The sequence below is a fragment of the Hyaena hyaena genome, unplaced genomic scaffold (assembly GCF_003009895.1).
Source record: "Hyaena hyaena isolate Hyena2069 unplaced genomic scaffold, ASM300989v1 scaffold_299, whole genome shotgun sequence".
In the NCBI taxonomy this organism is placed as follows: Eukaryota; Metazoa; Chordata; class Mammalia; order Carnivora; family Hyaenidae; genus Hyaena; species Hyaena hyaena.
The window spans coordinates 401244-406088 of record NW_024080930.1 but is presented as its reverse complement, the minus strand read 5'-3'; positions in this window follow the sequence as shown (position 1 = coordinate 406088).

The following is a 4845-nucleotide window of genomic DNA, read 5'->3' as shown; positions in this document are numbered from 1 at the left end:
TTGCCGGGGCCGACCTTTGCTACCCCGGAAGTACTTAGGCGCTCAATTTCCGGCACGGTGAAACACGGGGCGGGGAAAAGGGAGGGAAGGGTACTTTTAGGCTGTGAAGAGATGCGTCAGCAGGTGGAGGGGTTAAAAGCTCTCTTGGCATCAGATAGGCGTGATGGCTAGGAGTCTTGGTCCTTAAGTTAGATACTCCTGTTAGCTTAAAATATTTCTAGGAGCCTCAAGTGCCCCAACACCTTTGACCATTACTACCTTGGGCCTCAAGCCATTTGTAAAATAGGCAAGATTGTTGTGTTTAAAATTATGACACAGGGAGAAATAACCTGACATGCAATAGGCACTCAATAGTTGTTCAACTCTTTCCTCCATATATTTGACTTTTGCCTCTTTCCACTCTGAATTATGTCACCCTCCTGTTCACTTGGTCTGCTCTCCTTAAAAGTAACTTGTGAATTCTTGAAACTTGTGGATTCTGCCTTTTTTCAGTCTGGAATATCTCCTTTTCCCTGCCACTGCTTCCTCAAAAGTGAGCTTAGATGTCACCTTCTCTGGGATGATTTTACAAAGTTAGGATCTTCTAGATTCCTGCAAACCCTTGTATGTACTTAAATTGTAGCTTCTATTCCATACAAATTTTTTGTCTTTCACTATCCTTGAAAACTCCTTGTAGACAGGAAAGGATTGGCTTCATAGATGTGAGACCTGTCAATCACCCAAGGCCCCATGCTTAAAAGGGCCCACCATTGTCTTAATGTTCTGCTACCATTGTCTTGAACTTTTTAACTTTTGAACAAGGACCTATAGCCAGTTGAGTCTGTGGGCATGAACTAAATGCTTTTTTGAACATCAAATTGACAGTTTCTTAGAGAAACTGTCAAAGAGGAAAAATGAGTTCTCAGAATGCAATGATTCTAACATAGAGTCTGGGAGTTATAACTTAGGTTCTGGGTCCTCTAGAAGGCACACAGTCTTTCTGGGATACCCTCCCAGTCACTTCTCTCAGTTCTTTCCTTTCCTCTGCTTCATTGAGGTAGTTGGGCCCTTTAAACAACTGAAAGCTAAAAAAAAAACAAAAAAACTGCAATTTTCATAAAATTATAATTCAACGAATAATTGCTAGGTACTCCCTAGGGTTAGATGGTTTATGTGGCTTATGTGAGCATCTAAATCTTTCATCTTTCAAAGGCAACAGTTCTCAGAAATGAGAAAGATAAAGTATGCCAATGGTGGGAATCCATTAATCATAATTTATAAATGGGAAATACTTGACATATGTACCTTTGAAACTAAGTATCAAATATTTATTGAGCAGTTACTGTATCCAAGACACTGTAAAACTCTGGGAGAATACAGAGATAAATAAGACATGAACTGTATCCTCAGGAATTTATAGTGCACACAGGAAACATAAAACTAAGTGTAACAAGTCAGATTATCATGAGTAAAGTCAGAGATGTAAGTAAAATACTATGGAAGCACAAACCAGAAATGATGCATTCTCATGTGTGATTAGTGGAGGCTGTCTCTTCAGTCTTCAGTGTAAAGAAAGTAATTCAACTTTCAGATTCAAGAAATAGGACCTCCCCATTTTGAGGTTAAAAGCCTAAGCCATAAAGCTCAGAGTCCATATACTGCAATCAGGCATTTAAAATAATCCTACACAGAGAATATGAATTCCCTGAGTCTTATTTGCAAGGTGGAGGGGGCGTGGGTAATGGACGCACATTTTTTTGTGGACACATAATTTCTCAGTTCAGCCTTCTCCCTTATTTCTGATGTTACATATGACAATTTCATTTGCATGAAAGAGAAATTAAATCTATCCTCTTAGCATTGAATTGAGACAGAACAGCACACTATTGCATCTGATTTGAAAATCCTTACACACAGGTTTATCTGTGTCTATTTAATAGGAATCTTTTATTGTTGCAATTCCTCCGGAGAGTCTATATTTGCTAGATTGAATTTTAAAACCCTAGTGCAGCTGATTGCACAACCAGGCTGAATGTTGTTCCAGAGAACCACACAGAAAGCTGAAACCTTCAGGAATTATGCCTGGTATGGATAGTTGGCCCCCTGTGCCTTTTTCTGGCTGCTAAATAAAGTGTGTTGTTCAGAGTTCATCAAAATCATAATTTCATATTCCTACCAGGAAGCATATTATCTGCAAAACATTCACATATGTGTGGGATAACTTGAATCACAGCTTTATAATGAATATTCCAGACAATGTTTTCCCTTAAAAAGAAATATTATTTTTCAAAAGAAGGACATTAAAAATGGCCTCATCTAGTGACTGTCATGTGAACTCAGGGGACCTGACCTTGGCATCCATTCATATGCCTCATATGTTTTCTAACTTGAAAGCCATGGTGCAAGTTCTATTAGGATCCTTTTGTTTGGGTGGTTGGGAATCTGTGAAATGGCCCTGTCAGCAAAGATGAAAGTTTTGTGACAAGTGATCATACAGTATGGTCCTTTGTGGAAAAGTTAAACCAAAAAGACTTAAATATCCCTTTCCACTCTGAACATATGTAATTTAGTTCCATGTTCAGATATAAAATCCTTGGGTAGGAAAAGCAAACACTGAGTAGAAGTCAGGAGAGTTGGTTTCTTACTTTGCCTCTAATCAGCGATAAGACCTTAAGCTAATCATTTTACCTTTATTCCTCAACTCATTAACATATAAAGTCAATGTTCTTTTAGCTCTGAGATACTGTCATGCTATGTGTAATAATCATTTAATAATAGTTAACATTTGTGGAACAATTTCTACATGCCTGAAACTGTTTTCTATATCTGACATAACTCATTTGATCTTCATAATAACTCCATAAGGTAGGTACTGTTATGTTCCCCTGTTTTCAAGGAGAGAAATTAAGGCACAGAGATGCTCATTAACCTTCCCAAGTTCACCTAGCCAGTAAGTGATAGAAGCAGGATTTGACCCCAGGTAGTCTGGACTCATACTCTTTTTTTTAAATATATTTTTTAATGTTTTATTTATTTCTGAGAGAGAGAGAGAGAGAGAGAGAGAATGAGCAGGGGAGGGTCAGAGAGGGAGGGAGACACAGAATCCGAAACAGGCTCCAGGCTCTGAGCTAACTGTCAGCACAGAGCCCAACATGGAGCTCGAACCCATGAACTGTGATAGCATGACCTGAGCCAAAGTCGGACGCTTAACCGACTGAGCCACCCAGGCGCTCCTGGACTCATACTCTTAACCACTATGTCATACTACTGGTAGCTTTCTAAGTAGTCCATTAAGAATTGTAGTTTCAAAATAAACCTATCAATGCCATGATAGTACTATCATTACCTGTTTTAATAATATTTTTGTGTTAATCCATTAAATGAGTTCCTTAAGCAATTTCTGTATGCCCAGCACATTGCTGGGCTATCAGGGAATAATAACTTATGTTCACGCTTTCATAGGGATAGTTGATTTAAAAAAAAAAAAAGGCCTACATGTTCAAGGTAAGTAAAAGTAATTAGGGGTGCCACTTTATCAAGCAGGTCACAAGTCTAATGTGGTTTTAAACAAAGGACTTTAATATAATCCACTGCATGGCAAAGGCATAGGGGAAGAAGTAGGAGTTTAGCTGACCTTGCAGAAAGGATGCGTACATTGGATTTAGATTGGCAAAGGGAAGGAATTCCACATGGGCTATGCTACATCAGTCAAGACGCAGTGTTGAGAATAACTATGGCAAAGAATCTTAAGTAAATGGATGCTGCATTGTATAATAAGGCTGATCAGGAAGAATGTTGATTGACTAACTTAAGAATTAGAATTGGTGGGGAGGGGGGATGGGCATGGAGGAGGGCACTTGTGGGGATGAGCACTGGGTGTTATGTGGAAACTAATTTGACAATAAACTATTTGTAAAAAAAAAAATTAGAATTGATGATGTTGGAAGGCATGGACATATGTAGTTTGGGGAAAGTAAAAAAGAAGAGTAAAAGTCTCAGTACAATATTAACAGATGCATGTAGTCATGCATGGAAAGTGGAATGCTATTGTCTCATGGACACCATAGGAGGAAGGGTTTTATGAACCTATCAATTGTATTAATTGAAAGAAAATGTGGCAAATGAAGTGAGGAAATGAGGCTGAATATTAATAGGAGAAAATCAACTGGCACCCTTGTGCTGAGCATTTTTCATTGAATAGGTTGTTAGAAATCAAATTGCAAGGGATTGTTGAAGAAAATGATCTTAGGAACAGGGGCAAGAAAAAGATCATGAGGCATGTGACAGATGAAGAAAAGAAGGAGCAGATGACTCAAGGTAAATGTTTTGAAGGAGATGACAAGGTGAATCTACATACATATGAAGACAAAATTGGCTACTAGTCAGCCTGAAGATGCCAGCGAGAAAAATGCCTTGTATCCTATTCTTAGAGTTCACAGAATTTCCCTAAGAGTTGAGAGCCTGAGATCAGGAGTATGAGCAGTGGAGCTGGCACTGAAAATGAGAGAGGCTTTCTCTCTGACACCAAAGGAAGTTTCAAGGAGAGCATTGGATGCTGAGTTAGCCCAAGCCAGTTACCTCAAAGAGCCTGAGAGAGAGACTGGGGCTTCAGAAAGAAGGAGAACAATTTAGAGAATGTACTGGTGAGTTAGTAAAAAGTGAATGGCAGCATTGCTGACAGTGGCAAAGGTCAAATTTAAATTAATATGAAGGGGATAAATCAAGTGAGAGTCCTGGACAGGCTAATAATTAGGTGCCCTTTCAATTAGTCTTTAAATATTTATTCAAATTTTTAAAAAATTGTAACGATGTTAGCTAGAGAACATTACAGGATCCATTTAAATTTTACCATTTCCATTTGTTAGA